Raw genomic sequence first — 26,541 nt, 5'->3', positions numbered from 1 at the left:
GTGTCTCTTGGTTCTGTATTTGTTTACGTTTTAGTTAGGTGGTTGCTGTCCAGTATGATTAGTCTTTGAGTTCCCGTTCTGGTGTCTTATTTTTTAGGTTATGTTCAGTTTATTGTATGTGGTTTTGATTCTGTAATTAGTTACGTTTAGTCAGGTGTTTCTTCTGTTACTGTTTGGTTAGTCCTTAAATCCTCGTTTCTGGGTTCTGTTTCCTAGGTTCTCTTCTGTTGACTGTGTTTGTATTATTATTATTATTATTATTATTAGATCTGTTCCCCCCGTGTTCTGGTCCCTGGGTGTGTTTACAGTTTTGTTCTTCATCTAGCTCCACCATGTCCTCATTGGTCCCTATCTGGTTCACCTGCTCTCTCTGCCTCCTTGTCTCACCTGTTCCCTGTTCCTCTGATTACCTGTCCTATTGTTTCATGTCCACTTTTGTCTGTATTTAAGTTTACCTTCGTCCTTTGTTCCATGCGGTGTCGTTATGTCTCTTTGGATTTCGTTCTTGCTCTGGATCCTGTTAAGTTCTAGTTTGAAATTGCTTTGTAATCTGGATTATCCTGTCATCCAGCACCTCGCCTGCATGTAAGTGGACTCTCTTTAAATTAAAGAAGGAGTTTCGAACCCACTCTGCTTTTCTCCGTGCTTGTCTGCCATTGGGTCCATCACACAAAATACAACGGTATGACACACAGCTCATGCTGGATAATCTCTCAAAAGAACAATCTTAAATTTTGCACTCCACTAAGCTGGTGGAGTAGCAATGAGAAAAGTACTGGTAAAAAACAGTCCATCAGGAATCCCATTTCCAGTTTCCCAGAAGCTATGAGGGGAAACAGCAAACACGTAGAACAAGGTGGTCTGGTCAGATCAGACCAAAATAATTTTTTCCAACATGTAAAACACTGTGTGGTAGAAAACTAACATTCCACTTCAAATGAACACGTCAGCCACACAATGAAACATGGTAGTGGTAGCAACATGCTGTTGTGGTGCTTTCCTTAGCAGGGCCAGGAAAGCTGATAGAATTTATGGAACAATGGTCTAAACATACAGCCAGGGCTACAATGGAACAGTTTAGATCGAAGCATATTGTGCTAAATGGTTCAGTCAAAGTCCAGACCTAAATTCAATTGAGAAGCAAGTAAGAAAGACATTTTTAATACAATTTAACTGAGCTTGAACTGTTTTGCAAAGAAAAATTGTCATGATAGTGTTTAGTAAGACACTTGTGCAAACAAGAACTACAGACAACTGGGAAAGGTTTAAATGGTTTATTGACGCAAACAAATTATTCTTCGGGGCTTTGGAAAGGGATCCAAGAAGGCACTGAGGGAGAAAGGTAGGTGTTAGCAGATAAAGAAGAGCTTGAGAACTGATGGTAATGAATAGGGAGAAATTGATTCTTGTTGTTTGTGGACATGGTGGAGTTCCAGGAGGAAGGTGAGGATACTCACAGAGGCTGAGGTTGGCAGACTGGTGAGCAGTGTAGGTTTGTAATGATCCTTTGTTTATTTTCCAGCAGGAGGTGATGATTTCAGCGGAGCGTTGGAGGGATGACAGGCAGGTGAGTGGTGTTGGTCAAGTATGGTGGAGTTCAAACAGCAGACCCAGGGGAGAAGCCAGACGAGACTCAGAGGGATTTTCAGAATATGTTCTTCCAAGAACTCTGAGGACTAGGAGGCAGTGAAACCATGGACTGGAGACAAGGATATCTCCAACGGAGGGCATAAGGAGGTAAGCAAAGTGACATAGGAAGATCACAAGCAAAGAGAAGAGGTCCGATTACCACTCTAGGAACAATCTGGCTTCTGCCTCAGGGGAAGCCACTCCTCTTAAGCTCCTCCTGATAAGCCATGATGGCTGCACATTTGTGCACTACTTTTTGTTGGTCTATCACATAAATCCCAATTTAAGCCTTTTAAAATTTGTGATTGGGATGTGACAAAATCTGAAAAAGTCCAATAGGTATGATTACTTTGCATGGAATTGTATATTTTTTTGAGATAACATCTTTCATGTTTTTCTTTTATTTCTGATCTTCAAGATGCTTTGTGGTATTGAAAGCCTTCTAGATTAAGTCACCTTTTACATTAGGGTATGACCATTGCTCTGCGCATCCAAATCTCCTGTATCCTGTGCAGGGAGAGTGGATAGGGTGTTCTGCTGTTAAGGTATGCACATGAAGAGGCTTCTGAGACCACTCAGCTCCAGGCTCCCGATTCACTGTCATATAATGGATCATTAGGGGCAAAAAAAACCAGAAAAAATGACGCATGCATTGAAATTTACAGCTTTTCCCTAAGATGTATGGAACCGATTGGGGCTGGTAGACAATGCTTTTTTCCCCAACCATTGCCTTTTTAATTTGGACTGCCTGTTGAGCAGAAAATATGTCACAGTGTACTTTTCTGAGCAGATATCTAATTTGTTCATTCTGACCACAGACAGCATACTTTAAAAACGTCAGCGGGTGCCCTTCTTGTGCCCTAGTCTGTGGTCGGTTAAGTCCAGCTGATCCACGGAGGAGTGCCTCTGTATTTAGGACCTTGATCTTTTCTGGTCAAGCTGCAGCCTAGGGTTTTAGTTTAATTTTCACCTTGCAAGTTGTTTTTAAAGCTTAACCTAACCTTAACCCCAGATCTTACTGTCTTTAGAGGCTTAAAAGCAAACCCTGCTTTTAAACACATTTGACAAGTTTTATGATTGCAAATTTTCAGAGATATGTCTTTCATTCTCCTTTTGCCTTGGCAAACATGTTTACTATACTTTGTGGCAAACTTGAGCTTTCAGTGGGTTTCCTAGGATAGTGTGCTCTGAGGTCACTCTGCCCCATGTTGGTGAAGATATGTTGTTTTTGGTAGAATCACAATGTGCATAAATTAAAGAATGTCTAATCAGGCAGAATAGGCCAAACAGCAGCCTGTATGTAGGCTCAGAAGCCTTGAACAAAGACACTATATTTGGTTGATTGCCCACCACAGCTGAAAGCTTCTTTTAAGATGGCAAGAGACGTGACAGAGCCTCTCAATAATAGCCTGCAAGTCTGTTCAGTATTTTTAGTGTCACACACAGTGTACACAGTCACAGAATACTTTCTCACATCGTTGCTTCTCACTCGCGTGCTCTCAGCTCTGAAAGGATTCGGCTCATTTTCTTCACGGCAAAGTTTGCTTCGCAGTCTTCAGGTTGCTGCGGCTTTAACTGAGACACCATGCAGCTCCATTGCGCTGCCAATAAGGCTTCCCGTTTAACGTTTGTGTTCATAAATTACTGAGCTCAGATATCATACCGTGTCCTTAAATGTAATAGAGAGAACAAGACCTAGTAGAAAAAAACATTTGCACAAATGTGCTTTTGAACAAATAAATGTATGTTTTGTTGCATAATTAGTTTGTTAAAGTTGCTGCCCTAATTTTTGAAATTTAGCCATTGCCTCTTATTTGAACCTTTTGCTTCTGTATTTTTTAGCTTAGTTTGCTTCAACACTACATTACCAGATGTATTCACCCATCTGCCTTCAAACACATATGAACTTGAGTGACATTCTCATCTTATCTATAGGGTTTAATATGATGGTGGTCCACCCTTTGCAGCTAAAATAGTCTCTTCTTACAAGGCTTTAGGAGAGTGTTTATGGGAATTATCTGTCCATTATTTAATAAACACATTTGTTAGGTCAGACACTAATGTTGGACAAGAAGGCCTTGCTCACACTTGGCTCTAATTCATCTCAAAGGTGTTCTTGTTTAAATTTTTTTTTTTAAAGGGCAAACAGCCTAGATAGATCAAAGGGTTTGTGAAGATAGGTTCTGGAGAAAAAAAATCAGGAAAACACACCTTAAGCTCTTCCACATCAAACTCATCCATCCATGTGTTTGTGGACCTTGCTTTGTAGACCTGTGCAGTCAGTTTGAACAGGAAGGGTCCATTCCCAAACTATTCCCTGAGCATGGAACTATCTAAAATGACTCGATATCCTGAAGCATTAAGTTTCTTTCACTGAAGCACCACTACTGAAAACATCTCCACGCCATAATCCTTTCTGCACTAAATGTTACATTTTGCACAAATGCAGTCAGGTAGTGCTGTTCTCCTGGGAACTGACAAACCCAGAGTCTTCCATTGGATTGCCCGACAGAGACATGATTCGTAACTCTAGAGAAAAGGTTTCCACTGCCTCAGTGTCCGGTGGTGGTGTGGTTTACGCCACTGCATTTAGTGCTATGCATTTCATGTGGCTTGCATGCAGCTGCTCAGCCATCTAAACCCATTCCATGAAGCTCTTTGTGCACTAGTCTTGAGCTAATCTGAAGGCCACATGAAGATTGGAGGTCTGTAGCTATTACATCTGAAGAAAGTTGATGACCCCTCCATGCCTTGTGCCTCAGCAGCCGCTGACACTACTCTGTGATTTTACATAGCCCACCACTTTGTGGCAGAGTTGTTATCATTCCCATTCACTTACACTTTGTTATACTGCCAATAGCAGTTGACAGTGAAATATTTAGTAGCAAAGAGATTTAACAACTAGACTGGTTGTACAGGTGTCATTATTTTACAGTACCACACTGGAATTCACTGAGCAATCCAAACTGAATGACATTTAGAAAGAAGAATGTGCAAAACTTTCAGTCTCTAGATTTAAGGCCCCAAAAGACTTTGCAGTCCAATGACAGCCTATCTCTGGGCAGGCCCCCTCCCTCACCCTGCAACCTGGACGGACGGACGGACGGATGGACTTCACAATTAATAAAATTAATAAAAAACTAACCATTAGGTTTTGTCTCGCCACAAAATTGGAAAATGTCCAAGGGTCCAACTATATGCAAGGCATTGTATTTGCCGTATGACAAATATTGTGAGTTTTAAAGAGTAGAATGACTCCTCCCTATGCCTCACACTTCCAAGAAGACATTAATGTTTAAATCTTAGATTCTGTGCAGAAAGTAACTTTTACCATGTAACCAGAAACCTTCAGGTGGATATGTACATAACCATAAATCTACAGTAGTCTCTGTGCGTTAAAGAAATTTGTGCAGTTTGGGTCTGAGAACTTCCCTGAGTCCGGCCGGGGGGTCTTTCTGCATGGAGTTTGCATGTTCTCCCCGTGCATGCGTGGGTTCTCACCGGGTACTGCGACTTCTTCCCACAGTCCAAAAAAAAAACATGCCTGTTAGGTTAATCGGTCTCTCCAAATTGCCCATTGGTGTGAATGAGTGTGTGCATGGTTGTTTGTCCTATGTGTCTCTATGTTTCCCTGCAATAGATTGGCGATCTGTCAGGGTGTACCCTGTTTCTTGCCCGTAGACTGCTGGAGATAGGCTCCAGCTCTCCCGTGACCAACTGTGGAAGAAGCAGTATAGAAGATGAATGAATGACATCTTTAACCAGTAAAAGCAAAGTGTAAAGATAAGGTCTTCATATATTTACTTAAACATAAACATTGTAGTGTTAATGTAACCCTGCTGCCTTCGGTCTTTCTATTGTTTCTGTGAACGTTTGTCTTTCCTGACATGGCTTTCTACATGTCCTCAGTTTCCTGAAATGTTTCTGACTCCAAAGGTGATAAATATGTTTCTCTCTGTCAGAAAACCAAAGGTCTAAATCTGTCTCTTTGTCTTCGAATCTGAATCCTGTCCAAAACCTCTGACGTCTACAACCTCCAAAGAATATTGCCTTGTCATAGTTTGAAGCCGCTGGCAAGATATTTATTACTAGCACACACGAACACACATTACTTGACTAATGCATCGTAAGACCACTTTTCATGAGAACTCTTTGAAAGTGCAGTTGTTTGAAAGTGTACTTCTTTTTATCTCTACATAAATAATAATAGCTTGTTTGATATTAACTGAAGATTTGTAGGTTATTACCAGTATGAGTGTGTTGCGTTGACTATTTGGCAATTTAACAATGTAAGAATTTAATGCACTGGGCTGAACTGCCAAGAAAAATCTGCTAACATTAAAAATTGTTGAGGGACCCTTTAAAAGCAGGAAAAAAGAACTAATAGTAAGAAATTTCTATTTTATAAAGCATTCACTTTTTATTGGATGCAGATCAAAAACTCTTTTTCTAAAAATAAAACTATAATTGATACATAATCTTTGTGGTCAGTATGGTAACCAAAAATCTAGTTTTTGTATGATTTTGTAAGCACATGGATCACTTTTCATTATATTTATGGTTTTAATATGTTTTTTTTTTTTTACGTTTTATTCAAACGTGATTTAGCAATACTTTGAATTCATACAAAAGTCTGTACTTATACAACACAATGATATTTAAATTAAAAGAGATGAAAGTCACATACAATAACCACATAATCTGTTCAAAAGGAATAGTTGAAGCATAGCTTATTGTTCCTATTCCTATTGTTCCAGTATTATTGTCTTTTAAACATAATACTTGTAATAACATCAGAGCACAGCGCCTGTCCCATTTTATCATTTCTGTATCTGGTAAAAGGTTGTATAATTTTTTTTATTTGCAATATGTTTATACTTGTTTGATTTTTTTTTTTTCAATACTGCTCCATACAATGACTCCACAGCCCGAGTTTGGTTCAAGTAATTTGATGTTTCATATTTAATTCTCCTTTTCACTTATGTCCTGCCTGTTTTGTCTGTAAACTGAAAAATCAGACAGAAAATCTGCAATTCTAAACCTAAAGCATTTTCCTCTGGTGATATGAATTTATGCTATAAAACAAAAAAATGTAAATCCCTTCAACTGTTCATGATTTCATACATAATTTATTGTTGCTTTGGTGCTCTTGTGGTAAGGTGTTGTGTTGTTTTAGTGTCAAACATATCTATTGCAATTGTGTCCCAAAAGTTGAAGTTAGGCTTCATCACACCATAACGCTCTCTAATACAAAGTTTTGGGAGACTTTCTGGGAGATTTTTGCCAGACCTGGATGTTTTCTTTAGAAGAAAAGACATTTTGGTAGCACTACATACTAGTTTCCATCTTAACATTTCAGTAATTGTGGAGAAATGTGCAGTTATTGATGACTATCTTCTCTGCACCATGGTATCAATGGTAAAATGATATGGATTGTTTCTCCTGACTGATACCTTCGTTCAATGAGATCCTTCTGTTCTTTTGTAATCTCTCTGTAAACTATGGCTTTAGAGAAATTATGCAAATGAGAAAAGGAGAAGGAAATCCTATTAGAACAGCTGATGTTTATTTAACTGAAGGTATGGGTGAACCCATGAAGACTTAAAGCAGAAATTCAATTAAAATGTGCATCAATTAAGTATTAATTTAGTTTCTTTGCCAGTTAGTTTCCCTCTAAAATATATGTTTGTTTTGTTGAACAGAATAGGATATATGTCACACTGAAGGTGGAAAAACTTTTGAAAGTATTTATCATCATCTCCTTTAATTATATCAGCAGTGTATACACTTATCCACTGTATATAGTTTTACCTAAGTACATTAATATTTGTATGAAAATGATACATGTGAGGATATAGGATTAATTTTAATTTACAAACAATCTTCTTTCTATATTGCAAATCTAAATAAACAGGTGTTTGTAAAGATTAAATAATATATTAAACAAAATATATATTTATAATATATCTATATTAAACAATTTTTTTATTTATAACGAAGAACTAACAAAATCACCTTAAAGGAAACTGCAGAAATGAAAATTCATGAACTATTTTCTGACTAATCTTGACCAGAATATTTCCACGTCCTAAAATATGTTTACATTAAATCCTCTTTAAAACTTTGGTATTGTTCCATGGAACCTTTCAACCCAGAGTAATGAAGCTGATAATCTGCCAAGACCCTGTTGCAGCAAATGTTAAAATGTCATCCTCATTTTGGTCTAGCATGTTAATTTCAAACTTTGTTTTGCTGCAGAATTATACATTTTAGCTCCTGCCCCACAGGAGATGCACTAATGTTGTCATCATCGTGAGATTATATCCAAAACCCAATTTGGTGAGGCCATTTAATCATGTCACAAACAGATAATCACGATGAAATCTGCTGCTCTGAGGTTAACAAAGACAGGAAGATTAAATAATACATTCATCACATTCTGAGAGGCCCAGCGCCAAGTTCATGTCAAACTCATAACGAGCAAAGTATCCTCGGCCTAGCTCATTTCCCAACACGCACGTCACTCTCTGTTGGAAATCTGCGTAGAGGATGTATTGATCTTACTGGTGCTTCCTTTCTCACAAGCTCACAAACAGAGCCTTAGTATCACAGACAGCAGTGCAAAACAGCCTCATGCCCCACCTCCAAGCACCATAAAACAAAATAATAAACTCACCGCTTGCCAAAACAATCCAACTACCTTTGTCTGTGCAAAGACTTTTTGTGTGCGTGCAGCTTGTCCACTAATGCACTGTTATTTGCTTCCTGTCACCTCAGTGTATGAAAATAGCTCTTTTTATATGTCCAGTTTGCTAAATAGCAATAAAACTCTCCACAGTGATGATGCAACGTGATTTTACGACATGTTTTGTTGTTAAAATAAAATAAAACTAAAAAATCTTGTAAAAAAGAAATTAAGAAAAATTAAAAAAATTTTAACAAAGAGTATTTTGTACATATTATCATCTATTGTTTGTATAACAGTAACTGAAATAAAAAAAAGTAAACTGTAATTTAAACTTCTATAGTTTCAAAGCTTGCTCTATTGCAGTAATTGACTTAGACAGCCATTTCTTTATTAATTGTTTTTATTATTTTGCAATTTCCAAAGCATGATGGTCTCAGCTTAAAAAAAACTCCACACACCACCTTTTGCATGTTTCACATGGATTATTTTTAGTAATGGATCACAAACTACCACTACCACAGACAGTTTTAGTCACTTATTGGCAACACAGAAAAGTGAGCACTGTTACTTATCCCAAATATTTTGCAATGCAGCAAAAGAGGTGAGGTTTGTAAATAGGCGAAAAGGTCAGAACTCTCCTCCCCACACAAAACTTTCCATTTATGACACGTTTTTACACCAGCATTTAAAACAACCTTTAATTCAACACAACACAGTTCATACCACCGATACAACAGGTAGCTCGAGCTGTCATCAACCTGACCACTGAGGCAACCAAGGGCATTCTGGTAAGAAAAAAGTTTTTCATGTTGTAAAATGTGTTTTATTGTGGTTTTTAATTTTTGTGTTTTCAATTAATAAGACATTTGCTAATGTGAATGGATCACTTTTTTTTTTTTTTTTATATCAGCCACCATTCTCCATTACCATTTTTCTCAGTGTCTGAGCCAAATGAATAAATTAAAAAGAATTTCACTTTCCTTTCATAAACCACATGTAGCATGAAGTGACATTTTTGGGGCAAATGGCATGTTGTTGTGAAACTGTTAACCATAACATGATTCCAGCGTTTGAGTGGTTTGACAGTGTATTCAGAATAAAGTTTTGTTTTTTGAGATGAGTAGTTAAACCATCAGTAGTAAAACACAAACTGAATACTTTTAGAAAATTTTGACTTGGAGCTGCTTCCGTTCACTAGAGCTATGTTTGTGTAAGTGAAACACTTAATGGGAGAAATGGGATTACCAGTGCTGGTTAGGTGGACAGAACGTTGTCTTTTTAAAACAGAGACAACTTTGAGAACTGTCTGTGGAGGCAAGATGCTGACTTCTTTTGGCAACTCATCCGAATCCTTTTAATAAAACAGTGCAGTAAATTATCTGTCTAAAGTCATGTTATGTCTGTAAATTTACTTTTTTCCTTCGACTCTAACACAACATAATAGTATGTTTAGCTTTATAGGTTTATGTATACTTGAACCTTAACTTATTTTCTGTTATTTTAAAAATCATTCTGATATATGGAGTACATAAGATTCAGTGTAGCTATAAATCACACAATAACTGGAGTCTAAGTCAGTGTCATTTCAAGCACATACAAATCTTTGAGCCTTTTTCAACAGCTTTGCTTCAATTGTGTTTTCTTGTTTCCTTGTAATCAGCCGTGCTACGTCTGATGATTGTTTGTCCTCAAACAGGAAATCTCCCTGTTATTTGCTCCTCACGAATATTGCATTGTTTGTTGCGCTTCCAGTTGCACAGCCCTGATCTAAAGATATTTGGGCGTGAACCTACTTAGCTGTAGCATCATCAGGAGTATCATAATCAAAGCAGAGTTGACCCACATTTTATCAACTGAAGATTACTAAACACTAAGAAAATATAAAACTCAATGTAATTAAGAGGGAAGCTTCTCTCTACAAGTATAACTGTTATCAATCATCAGGACAAACAATGATCAGGGGTGAATTTATTTTATTTTTCTTCCTCAGTAACGTTTATTTATACATTTTATTTGAAAATCTGACTCCTTGTGGATATAAATAGCAACTGCATTTTTTGTTGGCACGTTTGGCACATAGATGCATTATTTGCTTCAGGTCATGTTTATACTCAGGTGGCTCTTTGCACTTCTGTGATGTTTCTTAATAGCTTTGGCTAAAAATGATAAGGAATAAATCGATGTTTTTAAATATATATAATAAAACAAATGCTGGATTTAGTGGTTTTTCAGTTCCTTTCTGGAATAATTGCATTGAATTTCCACAACAGAATGTCACTAAAAGTACCAGTACTATTTTTTTTAGATCTGTTTTTCTTGTCATTAGGTTGGAAACTATGTGCTTTTTTTTTACATATTTTTTCCACAAAGATCACCATCCCATAGAGGAAAATGTATCCATCATCTTTTTGGAAAAGCTTTATGTCATGTAATATTTGCGGCTCTAAACGGATTTTTGTTTTAGCTGGACTGAGGGCAGAAATGGCTTTATGGATTGTAATCGTTGCAGACCCCTGCCTTTATATAACACTTAACAATTTCTGTTACAGATACTGTGTGTATCTAATTTCTGGGCTTTTTTTTTTTTTTTTTTTTTCAGAAGAAGCCAGAGAAATAAAAACCTATTCGATTAAATTCACAGGAAACCCCTGAAACATGACTCCTGGAGGAGCAGTGAGGGATTTAAATGGTGAGGGAAAAGTAGATGCTTACACTGTTACATTCCGGCTTTCTTTATGAACAGCACCTCAACGACACCTGGCTGCTGTGTTGCCATGAAGCTTTTAAACATGTTTTAACAATAAAATAAAACCTTTTTACAGTTCATGTGTTAGTTGAAAATAATATCTTTGTAGGCATTTTGGAATCTTTGCTAATCTATATTCCTGAATGCAAAAAGCACATTTTCTCCAGATCTAAATCAGGTTTTTTTTTTTGTCTGTATCAGCATTTGTAGTGTTGATTCAACCTTTCCACTATTTCTTTATTAACTCTGCCAAAATCTTACCCCAGCTAAACCAAATTCCTTGTTTTTGGCAAAGAGAAAAAACGAACATTTGTGGCTTTCCATGCATGTTGGGCTACTTAGGGGCTAATAAAGGAGAGGAGGACGAGAGGCCACAATTGACTGGAACACTACAAGGGGTGAAAGACAGACAAAGATATACTGGAAAAAAGAATTGCTATTTAATTATTTGCTACTATTTATTTATTTGCACAAAGTGCTGTACAGGAAATAAAAAATGAGGCTATAAAGAACAGCAATGACAAATCAAACAAACTAAAGAAATTGTGTGAAGTACAGAAAATGTGTTATTAGAGGTGATGTTGGTTTAAATGACAGAGGAAACACATTTGTGTTCATAATCAATATTAAAATGAGAAAACTCTACAGGCAGAGATCACGTCTAGAACTTGGCCTCATGAAGCTGGAGGAACACTCTCAAACCAAATGCTTGAGCCTCTAATTGCATTGTCGGTGTTGTAGGCGTCGGGTTTTGAGAAGTCAAAAATCTGGAACTAAAAAGTGAAAATTGTTGTTCGATTTAACATGACTTTTGATATCCCTATCCATAGCGAGCAGACAACCTCACACACTGGATTGATGGAGAGCACTTAACAGTTCTACTTTTTAATGGTGCTGTTAAAAGGCAAAGCTGTTGTAACTTAAGCTCAGCTTTTCTCTGAGCTGTGTTCAGCCAAACAACGCCTCTCAGCTATTCTAAATCACGGAAAGCCAAAGCCTCGAGAGGCTTGTTGCCTAAATGAAAACAGAGTAGTGATTTATTTGCTGTCCTAATGAGCTCTAATAAAAAAAAAGTGGAATCTATATAGTCTGCATAACCGACACCACTTCCAGTACCCCATCTCTTGCTTACACATACTGCCTCTGTGGCAGCAGGATCCCATCGGCTATCCAGTTACGACCTGGCTGGCCAGGGGTTCGCATTAGTGGCGTAGGAGAGCTGTGAACAGGGAGTATCACATGCTGTAATATGGAAATTCCTTTGTAATGCAGAGGCTGTGGGATTGTGCGATTACTTAACTCATTTTAGTTGACTAAATGTTACTGGTTTGCCAAAATGTGTGTGGGGGAGAGGTTGAATCATAGCACGAAATGGTAGAGTGGTAGCTTGAATGTGGCATCCGTGTATGTGTTCAATGGGTAGATGGGAGTACAAGGGGGTGGAGGGCCTCAGGATGGTTTTAAGGCTCCAGGTTCATGAATCCAGGGAAGAAACCATTAAGAAAGAGCACAGTACCTAGCAAACCCACACTCCCCCTCTGGTGTCCACATGAACGAATCCAGACGCCGATTTGTGGCTTCTGACACTTTAATTCATTGGAAAACACCAGTCAGGACCCAGGAGTTAAGTAAGTCCATTAACACTATGCAGAAGTAATGCTTTCCAGTGTGGTGCCAGCTATGCCACCCAGCGTGATGAATTACGGAGAAACAGGGATTTCACAGTGGGTGAATATTTCCTGGAAGTTTTACACTGAAACTGTTGCCAAAGTAGACCTCAACTGCAGTATCTAACTGCCTTTATGAACTGTAAATAATCATTTTATCATCATACACTTTAAATAATCCTACTCTTCTGTAATGACTGCAACCACATTATTGATGTTATAACATAAATGCATAAAAAGGGAGAAAAAGTAGATTATGGAAAAAATGTATTCAATTTTCTGCCAAATGAAGCCATCTTTTAAGTTTTAAGATCCCATTGCTGACATAATGCAATATTTTAAGATCTATCTTATGCTGTGATAGTCTCAAGTTGATGCAGTATTCCACTCAGTCTCTTATTTTCAACACAGCTTGGAGTCAAAGATGCATGTTGTCAGCTGTTGCATCTACGGAATGAATCAGTACCCCCAACAGCCGCTTCTCAAAAAATGATTTCACTGTCATCCAATCTATTATTTAGCTCGGATATGTCAGCTGAGCTGTAAATGACTCAAAACACAGCTGCTGCAGGGGAATGGAAATCTGGATCGCAATTCAACTCAAGGAAAATGGGGAACTAAGGAAAAAAAGCTGGAGTCAAATAGTTGTTCAAACTGCAGGATTTGTTACGCTTTGCAATGTGGAACAGTATTATTAATATGGGAAGGGGATCTGTTAAATCTATCATTTAATTTTTCTAACAGAAATCCTAAGGACGTTTACAGCCTCCAGTTCAGCCGCCATGGAGGCCGAGCTGTTGTTTTAAAAGTAATAAGTCAGTTTTATCTTTCAAAAAATGTTTGCAGTGCCACCTGCTGGGCAATTAAAAACTATTAGTAATGGAAATACGTATAATGTTTTTTTTTTTAATATATATATTTATTTTTACTATATGTCATGCAACTCTACAATTGTTTTTCCTAATATATTTATTAGTCTTTTGATCAAAATATGTCGCTGCTGTTGTTTTCTGTGCTTTTAAATTGGAAATGCCATATTTAGATGTTATTTATTTCTAATAGTTCCCCAAAAAGAGGAATTACAGGGAAAAATAAATAAATATTTGATACATTATTATTTCCTACAGTCCTGTGAAAATGAGATTTTGTATAAACCCAAGAAATCTGGTTGTTTGAAAGCTATTAATGTTTAAAATTAACTAGGGTAACTAAGGTATGTTTTTATTCATAAAATACCCTTATTTCAATTAAATGATGCATTATAGTGGCAAATATGATGGAGATTTTACATGAATCAGCATTATTGTGTATTTTCACATTTTTTACACACAATTAGTGCCGTTTTTTGCAATGTACTAAACAGTACAGATCCAAGATCGAGAAAAAAAGATTTTAGACTTTCAACGCACTGCAGACAGTTTATTTAACACCTGATGGTCTTGTGAAATAAGAAAACCTCAAATTAAATTTACAAATCTGCTACACATAGCAACATGTTCTTTTAAAACAGGCTTACTGGCAATAAATGATTAAATAAATTGATTAGTTTAATTTTGCAAATTGCATTTTTGTATCCAATCGCATCCAAAATAGAAAACAAAATCTAAAAGAAAACTATTCTGTTTTAGAGGCAGTGAACCATTTTTTTAATGCAGTACACAGTCCATTATAAATGAGTTGCAATAAAACAATGTTACTGGCATCAGTGTACACATTGAAATAATCAACAACATACATATGTTTGTATTTAATCCTGTACATAAACCTCTATATTACTTTGCGCTCTGACATGCACTTTTGCCACTTTATGTTGATGTTAAAGCTAGTGAAGCTCAAGGTCAAACTCACACATGTCGAGTTTACGCAGCTCTGCATCTGCATTATGACCATTTTTTTCTCATGATTCCAGTCTTTCATAAAGACAAACATGTAATGAATGGGTCTTTTTAAAGTAAATACTGTGCATTTTAACTATTATACTTAAATTCTGCCATCACGCCAGCAATGTTTATCTCAGGAATAAACAGCACCTTATATACCCGCGAAGACAGCTCCCCACAGCTCATATGGGACTGCTCTGAATCCAAAGTTTGGCACTCACCTTCATTCAATTCTCCTTAACAGTCAGCAGCCTCCATTCTTGTTTGCTGTGAGTCCAAACGGTGAGGTCGTGGGGTCCTGCAAAGTGCCAGCGTAACAGCAGAGAGTGGGGGGGGGGCACAGAAGCCTTGGAGGTCCAGTTTTTACAGCACAGCAGTCCCGATCATGCACAGCAACCCCCGCTCCGCAGAGACTGGAGTTTGTCACTTGAAGATTTATACTCCTCTCTATTAAAGCTTCTTTACAAGCCCACCAAGAACCTCTGGGACGTAGCAGAGCAGAGAGTGGGTCACAAAATGAAAGAACAAAATCAGCAAGGCACAAAGAACAAATAGTTTTAGAACTTGGAGAAATCATCCAGTAACAACATATGAAACAAAATCGCCTTGTTTAAAAAGACATAAATCAGGATTTATATTTCTGATCCAAGGATGAACACATTATCTTCAATATTAATTAAATAATACTGTGAAAGTAACTTAATTGATGGCATTTTCAGTGCAAACTCAAACGCACAAAGCAGTACATAGAGGAGCCCTCAGACACCTGTACTGTGTCTTGCAAAACAGTTAATTCTCCTTTAAGGTTTTACACTTTTTATTTTATTTTATTGATGTTTTATGTGTTAAACTAATAAAGAAAAACTTGTTTAAAATCTTTTTTTAATACAAAATGGAAAAGTCTTTGTAAATTTGTAAAGTACATTCTTTGTAGAACTGCCTTTTGCTCCAGGTACAGCTTCAAGTCTTTAGGGTTATGTCTCTATCATTTTGCATATTTAGGTCTACACATTGACTAGGCTATTCAAACACATGAGTAAGATTTGATCTAAACCAGTGGTGTCCAAAGTACAGCTTGAGGGCCATTTGTGGTGAGTCTCTCACCACAATTCAAAAATGCCACAAATTTGGTCCCAGAGCACAGGTGGTTGATACAGATGGAAGTTTTAAGGTGAGATTTTTGCTTAAGATGGGTCATGTTAAATTACAGCACTGTGTACTGTATCTGTCTTTTATTGGCCATGTTTGACTTTCATTTTAATTTAACAGTAAGTAGCACAACAGACATCTATTGTCATCTTGTTAATAATTTTAATAAAAAAAATTTAAAAAAATTTAAACAATATTTTTAGAGTCATTGATCTGCTGGAAAGTGAACCTCTGACCCAGTCTTAATTTCTTTTGCAGCCTCTAACAGATTTTCTCCCAGGATTGCTCTGTATTTAGTTTCATCTATATTCCCAACTACATCTTCCCTGCTGAAGAAACATATCTGCAGCATTACATTGCCACCACCATGTTTCACCATGAGGGTAGTGTGGGATGTGCTGCAATAGTTTTCACCACACATAGAGAAGATGGCAGAACAGGGGGTGAATAGGGAATAAAGGGGGTATCTCAGCAACATGTATATCTATATTGGTCAAAAAGTTCAGTTTTAATTTCCCCTGAACTGTGTCCCTAGCCTGTTGCAAATGTAAATACAATTTTTTTAGCTTTGTTTCAACAAGAGCTTTCTTTGTGCCACTCTTCAATAAAGACCAGATTTGTGGGTGCCACGATTAATAGTCAACAGAATTTCCCACCTGAGCTGTGAATCTGTGCTGCTCCTCCAAAGTTACAATGGGTGTCGTGGCATTGATGAATGTTCTTCTTTCCTGCCAATCAGTTTATGTGGACGACCATGTTAGGATAGATGTTGTGCTGTACTTATTCCTTTTTTAATAATTGATTTGCTTTAAATTGATTCCTCTAGGTTTTATTTAGGGGCATCAAAATAATTGAGGCTAAATACATATGTATGCCTCACATCTCACATTTGTATTTGTCTTTTTTCTTCCCCTTCACAACTAAACTAAGCACTGCTTAAAATGGCAGGTAAATTGTCTCAAAAATTATGATTGTAATGTGACAATATGTGCAAAGGTTCAAGGCACAAATACTTGTGTAAGGAGCTGTATTTTTAAAAGCAAAAATAAATTATTCAAAGAGAGGAGAAGCTCTGAGGTTGGGTAGAAATTGATACTGGTGCAAATAGAAAATAATCAATTTCAGAATAACTGCATTGGAGAATAAGAAAAATAATAAGAATAATAACATGCAAGAAAACAAAAGAAGAAAATGCATCTTTTTATCTACTGATAAAAGAGAGTTATATTAAAACCATCTTTGTAACATTCTTCTCGTTGTCTCCAAGCAATGTACATGATGACAAGATGGTTTAAAACCTGCCCTGCCCTCCTCTAATGTCTTACATATTATAATAAAGATCGCATCATTTCCCAAATTTATTTCAGCATCTGGCTTATATATGATAAAATCTTCTGTACAGTGAGATGAGTCAGTTTCATGGGAGTTTGGACGTCTTGAATGTTTGGGTCATGATACACAAGTGAAGTTTAATTTATGTTTGTCTTCTGTGGCAGGCTAAAACCAGAAGCATCCACTTCCTCATAAAATCACCCGGGGAGCTTTCACAACTCGATTTTCCATCCTGTCCGGTTCTTCCTCAGCGGTGCTGTACATCCTTGTCAACACGCTGAAGAAGAGAAAGTGCTTCTTCATCACACAAGAGCCAAACAGGAAGCTACAATTTACCTCAATATGTGCAGCTACTTTTATACTACTAAAAGAAATTTAATGTAAATCACCTTTGCTTCTTCACATCATAAAGTATTTTTTTTTTTTTTTTTTTTGTATAATGAGAAGGATAACATAAGTCATCTCTGTCCTGGGACATGCAGCCATTGGACATGGGGTGCAATTCAAGCTATGAGAAAAAAAACTAGCCGGTTTGTGGGTTACCATGGACCGCGTTTGTGCTAATTTGATGCTGCTGTTGATATTTTTCTTTATTTAAAATGCTTTGCGGGGAATTTTGTTTTAAACTATTAAATAAGGATTCTTTATTTATTTAAAGAAAAAATTAATTTCCAGTTTTCAGTGCCGCAGGTGTTCACATACACATCTTGAAAGATTTCTGAAAATATGATGAACAAAACACACAGAATAAAGTAATGCTTGTGAAAGGATTTTTTTAAATCTGCAAAAATAGTAGAAAGAGCCATGGTGAAAAGTCAGAACTGGGAGGTCTCCTGCTTTCAGAGGTCATTGCAGTTTAGTTCTATAAGGATGGTTGTTATTAATTTACTCTGAATTTAAACCTTTATGCTATTAAATTTCCTAAAGCACTGTATGTGTGCAGTTTCTTCTATGCTTACATTTTATTTAAATTAGCATACGTATATCTTATTTCTTGTTTATTATATTTTGTGAGGATTTCGTACTGTAAACATTAGTATGAATACTCTTTATTTCTCTAAAATAATAATGTTAAATTTCCAAAAGATGCTGACATCTAAGCCCTTTAAGATTTTTAAAACACCGTAAATGCACAAAGAATAAATTTATGCTGTCAAAACAATTTCGTGAAGAAAGCCTGCAAAAATAGAGGCGAGGCACAATAAGTTGTCATCGTCTCCGTATTTATCATTTTATTTTACAAAATGTATTTATGCATTTATTGTAATTTAACTTTTCTGACTATTTATGTATTTACGTATTTCCTCATTCATTTTATCACACTAGTTCGGTTATTTATTTACATATTCCTGTTTTATCTTAAATTGTTAATTAATTTACTTATCCTTCCTTTTAAACATCACAAAAAAATCAACAACATAAACACATGAATGAGGAAAATCAAGACAAACACACACACACACAGCTTTTTTAAGCATATTAGTGAACTTTTTGCCTGCTGTTAAACATTCTTGTTCAGTGTGCAGTTGTTCTTTTTAACACACGAGGGCGACATGCCCTCTGCCAAACCAGCAATTGACCAGTTGTTTCCTATGCTGTGCAGGAGAATAATGACAGGTTCCTCAATTTACCATGCGTTGCTGCTGCTCATCTGAATGAAGGATTAGTGGACATGAGCTGCATAAATATATGGATGAGGCGTATTGAACATATGGAGATGAGTCATTCTCTCTGCAACTCCTCCTTTCTTTTTACTCCCCTGTTCCCTCCATATTTTCTTTCCCTTGATGCCAGCCACCTGCATTATGACAAAAATTTGCATTTCCACCAAGAGGCAGGAAAACTGTTGAGACTGCTGCATCTTTAAACAGCTTTTAGCCTATTTGTCGAAAGCAGTCTTGGAGACACGTTTCAATAAAAGTAAGTAGATGTCTGAGTCACATCAGGCCCATTTTCCCCAAATTCTCGCAGACTTGCAGCCTCTGTCTGACCCTAGATGCTGAGTCACAGCGTCTAAAGATAGATGCTCATTTGCAGCAGCAGCCTGAGTCAAGAAGTGCAAGTCTGAGGTGAATCAGAAGTCATGCAGCAGGGTTAAAAAGTTCAGCAATCTGTTTTACAATGCAAAAAGGAGGCATATGGCTTTCTTGTCTTTCCAGCTCAGCCGCCCTGAGAAATGGTGTTTCTGTGAGTAATAAAGCTGTCCAATAACCCCATAACCTCTGCAATATTCATGATCCAAAGTTTAGGCCTTACAAGACAGCTTGATAAGTGTTGGACCTGAGAGTGTTCCCAAGTTCAAACATAACAAGTGCGTTGTCTACCTGGGTTACCATGGACCGAGTTTGTCCAGACTCCCAGCAGACCTCATTGGCTTGTTAAAACACACTCCTCATTGGTTCAGAACAAGTGTTCACAGTAGGCTTTTTAGATGTTTACTTATGTCACAGCCTTGGCAGAGCCCATAATAGGCATTGGTTCATCTCAACATTACGATCTGTTTATATGGAGGCGGGGGGTGGTGACACTTTTATTGCCTTATGCTGCATCCCTCCATCCTGTCGTGTACTGGCCTGCTTTGCATTGTCCTGCCACATCAGCGGAGAAACGTCTTGGAGAAAAAAAGTCTGTGAGACAGAGAACGGAAAATATACACAGATAACCCAGAGGGGGGGGTATCTGGAAAGTGACAGTCCTAATGCGGTATCTCATAAACATGTATTAATCAGAGCAAGGGGCTGTTATATTTTGTACACATTAGGATAGAAAGAGGAAGGGATTACTGCATGGGAGATTCACACTCTTTCCAACAAACGTCTTAACCTCAAAGTCAATAGAACTGTTTCTGAGGACTTTCTTCTCACAAGATTATGGTTTGTAATCCAGATTTATGCTTGGTGCAAGCTTAGTTTTAAGTATTCTTGTTTTACAGGGATTTAATTAGTTTTATTATTCATCTGTGTTGATTTTTTCAGTGTGGCCACCTCTGAATCTCTGATCCTGTATTTTCTTTATTTAAAGATTAGTTTTGAGCTACTAGTGGCCTTTATTTTGTCATTATTCTTTTGAAAGTAGGCAGACAGGAAATGGGGTGAAGAGAGGGGAAAGACATGCAGCACAGGTCACTGTGGCCAGGACTCGAACCAGGGGACAGCCGCTTCGAGGGCCAAAGTCTCTCTATACATTGGCTGTGCGCTCTACTGTAGCGCCAGCCCCGTGCCCAGGCCCTGTTCTTGAGTTTCACCCAAAACTTGCCACCTATTGTTAATCAGACTACATAAACATTTATCAGAGTGGGAGCCAAGAGTAACTCTGGAGGAGCTGTAAAGATTCACAGCTCAGGTGGAAAAATCTGTGCACTTTTTAAATCTGGCCTTTATGGAAGAGTAGCAAGAGTGATAATTGAATAAAATGTGTTTTGTCCACTTGGTGGGATAATGGGTCTGGGTGAGTGCTTTAATGTGAAGTAGATTTAACAGTGCAAGCCACCTTTTGAACACGCCTGTATGTGTAGACGTGGGGGAGCATTGTGGCTTCAATAAGTGCCTGAGCAAGACAATACAAACAAAACAGCAAGAAGAAAGCCATAAGAAGTCCCTTTTGGAGTTTGCCACAAGCCACAGAGGGAGCACAGCAAGCATGTAGAAGAAGGGGCTCTGGTCAGAGACTTAAATTACATGAGTGATGGAAAACTAATACAGCAATTCCCCCTGAAGATACCATCCCCACAATTAAATGTGGTGGTGGTAGTATGATCATGTGGGGATGCTTTTCTTTAGCAGTAACAACTCTTCTCATCATGCTGTCTCTCTTTCTTTGTTACCCAGTCTTGTTGCTGTAGATGTTTCCATATCATACTCATGTTTTGCATAATGACAGCAAGTAAACACAATTACACTGAAACTCTAATGTATTTTCTTTTCTTGTCATTGCTAAGCTGGTGTGCAACATTGGCGATTGGTCCACTGGTTAGGTGTGCTTTGCACACTTCTGCACACCTTATGTGATAACCTGCAGAATGCAATGAATTCCTGGCTGTGTATCAGTCAGTGTTATCTGGTAGTTTATACAGTTAAAATTGATATTTGTGGACAACTGTTTAAAAAGACATGGGCTATATTTTGTTCACATTAAAATTACAATTAAATTCCAACTAAACTTTGGTCAGTTAGGGTTGCCAAAATGTTTGCTAAGTGCTGTATGAGCATCTTCTGCTCCATTCTCCCCTCACTCGCGAACAACACCCCGAGATACTTGAACTCTTCCACTTGAGCCAACCTGAAGAGGCTTTTTAATTAATTACATAAAATTTCAGTGATGTTCTACATTAGTGAAATACGTTGAATGCCTTTTACGTTGGAGATTTTATTGGTCTGGATGAAAATACTATGGAGACCACTAAGGTTTTTTAACAGTTTTAGGAAGAGTGCCTTGGAGTCCTTTGACATTCAGCAGTTTGTCTTTCCCATCCAAAGAGCACCTATTTTAAAATCAGCACTTTACTACATATATATTCCTCTATAAAAGTTGCTAGGATGATCCTTTTTTGGAACCACGAGACACCTAAAATGAAAATAGTTTTATTATATGATTTCATCATAGATGTTGTGCTATGCAGAATGAAATGAAGTAATTCTGCATTATTTTCCTGCCCTGAAAAGTCTTCAATAATAAAATAATAACTAGTTATGCACACAATGTTTCACAGAATGATAACTGCATTTTCTTCTTAATTTTTACAATACCTCAAACCAACTACTTTTTATCAGTTTTGCAGGTAATAAATGAAAGTTTTTACCGTTCACTTACTTACAATTAGAAAATGTGTCAGTTTTAACACTGAAGCATGCTTCACAGTTTAAACAATTTATTAATCATTGCATTGTGTTTCTTTTCAAGCATTACACACATTCACGATGATTTTAAGGTTAGCACAACACAGTGACCCAAGTTTGACAGAAGAAATAAATGAAAATAGCTGGAGGTGCATGATTGTACCTCCCACCAGCTGTGACCTTAAGTCAAGTTGAACACTCAGACCGATTTCAGGCTATCAAATTAATTAGGAAGCCAATCTTTCACTCCTCCTGAGGGTTCTTATATGTGATTTAATTTGTTTTAGCAGATCTGAGGGCTGTAACTTAAATGCATTTGAACTGCCATCTCTGGATGAAATTTGAGTGTTTATTTCCTTTTTTTTATGACAATGACAAGAAGCGTTAGATCGATGTTCTTCTTCTGTCCACCAGAGTGCAGCACTCCCCTCCCTTATATTTTTCAGGATAATTGTGGCTGCAGGGAGAACTTCAGCAGCCATTCCAAGAGTTATTTTATCACAGTCAGAGCTATTTATAAAAGTCCTGACTCAGCTCCTCTAATGTGTTCATTCTGAGCTAAAGAGGTCCTAAAGGAGCAAAGGCTGCTTGAAGTCACTAGGAGATTAGGTCCCTCTCTCAGGATTAGCTCCCATGTTCCTCACTTCTACACAAATGATCATTCAGAGTTCCAGCATTGAAGCAGCAGTAATCAAATGTCCTTCGTTTATATGTGGAACCAGTACTGGTGTTCATTGGTGTTGTCATGTTTTTGATGACCTTGATAAACTTTAAAGCACAAAGTATTTGGTGTCCTTACCCCCCAGTTTTTCTCTTCTCTCCTGGCCTTCTTTCAATGTTGTAGGCATCTCCATGCAGCATCATTTATTCCAGTTAGAAAATATGTATTTTACAACTGTTTCTTTCTTTACAGCAAGAAGTTTGATGCTTCATGTTTCATATTAGGATGCTTGAGCTCCAGATTTTTCTAAAACTTCTTCTATTTATTTTTAATTGAGAGCCCATAGGTCAATCTACTGATCTAAAAGATGTCTTAGCAGATCACACTTGTAGGTTAAATTAAATTCCCTCACCAAATGACGGCAAATGTCAACACTTTTTAAGGTAAAATGAAAATGTACAGTGCTTTGCAAAAGCATTCACACAAGTTGGCACTTTATAACCTTACATTTCTGTATATTTTAGTAGGATTTTAGTAGGATTTTATTGTTTTTAGTAAGATATATCAACACAAAGCAGTGCATTATTCATCTTCAAATCATAAATAACAATGCCACTATTAGTTGCTAGAACATTGAAAGAAAATGATAAGAAGTAAAGTTTGCCACAAGCCATGTGGTGATGGGAGCATCATGCTGTGTAGAAACAGGGAAGCTGGTCAGAGTTATTGGAAAGAAGAATGGAGCTCAACACAAGGGAACTCTTGCAGAAAACATGTTAGAGGCTTTTGAAGACTTGGTGCTGAGGCAGAGGATCACCTCTCAGCAGTTCAAAGACCCTAAACAAACAGCTAGAGCTACAGTTTAGTGGTTGACATCAGCTGAAAGACTTGAAGGCAATAGGTGGTTCTAAAAATTACTCACTCAGCAGAACTGGATACAAATCCAATTCAATTTTAAATATTTAGAGAAACTGTTTAGTTTTTGTTCCTCTTCAAAACAATATACTACTTGTACGGCAACAAGTTTTAAACTACAGATTAGCACTATTTTAAATCAAGCCAAAAAGGAAACCAGTAGTAAATCAGTCTAATATATTTCACCATCAAATAAACAATTTAATTGTCAATCTGACATTAATTATTTTCTTACTGCTTGAATTAAATTATAAAAGTATTATTAATCAATCTATATTCACTTATTTAAGGCCATAATAACAATATTAATAATGAACGTCCGGCTACTTATCGTTCAACTAAATTGATCCCTAAGAGCTGTAATACTTTTCTCTCAACCCTGTGTTGAGAGAAGAATCTGACCTTGATCCCACCTGGATCACACTGAAGGCTTTTCTTCAGGATGACAGAAATGAGGCAGAACTGATGAGCAAAACTGGGTTTTTTCCTCTCAATCTTTGGGGAACCGGTGATCAGATGGTGTCTCCTAGACTGATACGTCTGAAGCTTGTAGCTATATCACCAAACAGAGCTAATCAGAATTAACACCTACTGTACTGAATTGTGTCATAGTGGATTGCATTTTTAAAGCCACGTCATCTAACCTCATCCGAAGGTGACTCACACAAAATAAAGGGAAAATCATCTGAATTTGTTGAACATTAAACAATGGCACATTCAAGCATGAAAATAGTCATAAAAAAGAAATATAATGGAAAAAGAATTCAGTTTAAAATCATATAATTAAATAAAGCATCACCATTATTTACAGTTTAATTACAAATTTGTCTTGTTATAAAAGTAATGACTTAATATTCAAAATGTGTTAGCTGGAAAGAAGGAATAATCGGTCTCTTCATGGTCTCAGTCTGTAGAGAAATCAAAGGTATTCTGTTGCAAAACACAAAACACTGGAAGTGACAGTGACCTGCAGGTGGAATATTAAGTTACATCTTGTGGGTCCCTCTGTGCTACCACCTGTATGTTGTTGTGGCCCTGAAAATAATCTTACCAGCCCACACTTGTTGATAAATCCAACCATTATAACTCATGTTTTAATAATTTGTGTATTTACATGACACACTAACACATATGGTGTAAACTGACTAGAATCAGCAGGACTGAAAGAACCTGAAATGTTTCAGTGTGAAAATTCTTGTTCATGCAGAGTAAACTCAGAATCACCGCAGATGGTCCTTTGTCTCATCTAGGAGAACATCTGTTCTCCTAGATGAGACAGACGAGAACGCTGCAGCATGTATACGCTGTTGTAATAAGCATGAATATTACATGATGTATGATGCTGTTTTATCAAATGAAGTCCATGTTACAATACTATGTTTCAGTTGATTCTTTATTGCATCTCTCAGACGATGAATTTGTAACCTTTTTTTCCACAAAACTTCCTAGATTGGACTTTTGCTTAACTGATGGTGATCAAACCGTTTAGTTTTGTTGTCAAATTTGTCAAAACAAAAAAGGTTTTCTCTAGTAATGCATATCACCTCTTCAAACATTTACTGATATGTTTAAAAAAAAATTTTATATATGTAATTTTCACCTCTCACTTATTATAAGGTTGAAGGGACCAAAGTCTTCTTAAATAAAAGTTTAATTTCAAGTAGAAATGTGAGAAGAAAGGAACCTTAATTTCTTTCTGCTAACCTGTTCTGTTTTTCATTAATGACCTTGGAGAATTACAAGCATTTTGACAATGTAAAGTGCAGTACAAATAAAATGTATTATTATTATTATAAAAGGTAGATTAAATGCTGTTCAGACAGAGTTAAGTATCTGACATATCTGACGTACGTATCTGATTTAGGACCTCATATGAAAGCGGCCTAGATTTAATTTAAAAAAAGAATCTGGTGGCTCACACTGAGACCCACAGGTGTTTAGATTCAGGTAATAACACTTTTTGGTAACAATGCTGTTCTTATTGTCAAGTCAAGTTTATTTATATAGTGCTTTTCAGCAACAGGTGTAGAAGTAAGCAGGGTGTTATCTTGTATTCTCTTCATCCTTCTTTCCTCAATTCCTTTCTCCTTTTGTCCCTTTTTCCGTTTTGCTCCATCTCTCTTTCTTTCTTGCTTCTTATTTTTTCCTTTTTGTTTCTGTCTCCGTGTCTGTAAGAATTGAAATAATCCCAAAGCAGTTTCTAATAAAGTTTATTTTATAAATATCAAGCAGAACATTAACGCGTTAGCTGTAATGCTCCACTTGTGAAAGTAAATCTGTTGGGCATTTTCTTGACACAACAATTCTGAGTGTTTTGGTTTGCCATAACCTAAACCTGAACGGAGCGCATACAGTCATAACCTTCTTTGAATTCAAGGGTTTTCCACATGTATTGCCTGTTTTAAGTTTTCAGGGTGCACCTACTTTTTCACAGACTTATAAACTCTGGCTTAATCTTTGTTTAACAAATGATGATATGTTTAACGAGGCAGGGTTTTGTTCTCTTGTTCTGTCGACAAGGATAGACTACATTAAAACCCTAGAATTCACAGAGGGTGTACTTTCTTTTTATCGTGACTGTGTGAAGTATGAAAACATGAAATAGTGAAGCAAAAAGGAGACGCATAAAGAAATCTTAACAGAACTCATTTGTTGTTCTTGTTCTTCTTCTACTTCTTCTTATTATTATTATTACTATTATTATGTTCCTCTGTCTGTGCAAATAACCAAGATTTAGCCCTGAGTGTGCACATCCGTGTAAACCTCTGACTCACATCCAGAAAAAAACTAGAGAGCTGCTCTCGGATCTATTCAAGGACTTTGGTTTAATGGATCTCCAGTTACCATGGAAAAAATGTACCTCTGTCCCACCAACCAAAAATGAACCCCTCCAGCAACCTAATCCCATAACGGGCAGCATGCCTCGGCGCCGAACGACATGTTGGCATGTCGTCTACAAACCGAATTTGTCTCTATCAAAACAGGCACATACATGATGGACTTGTAGCAGCTAAAAGTTTTACAAAGGCTAAAGGTGCA

General features: G+C 37.0%; 1 long non-coding RNA gene across 1 annotated transcript; it reads left to right on the top strand.

Moving 5' to 3' along the window:
• Positions 1-478: 478 nt before the first annotated feature.
• On the top strand, positions 479-17,888 carry LOC124882470. The gene is made up of 3 exons (XR_007041912.1): positions 479-585; positions 1,523-1,737; positions 17,256-17,888. It is a non-coding gene; the product is annotated as an uncharacterized LOC124882470 (long non-coding RNA).
• Positions 17,889-26,541: the final 8,653 nt, after the last annotated feature.

This window comes from Girardinichthys multiradiatus, chromosome 15 (genome assembly GCF_021462225.1).
Source record: "Girardinichthys multiradiatus isolate DD_20200921_A chromosome 15, DD_fGirMul_XY1, whole genome shotgun sequence".
Lineage (NCBI taxonomy): Eukaryota > Metazoa > Chordata > Actinopteri > Cyprinodontiformes > Goodeidae > Girardinichthys > Girardinichthys multiradiatus.
Note: the sequence above shows the minus strand (reverse complement) of the source record. Positions and strands in the feature narration are given on the sequence as shown.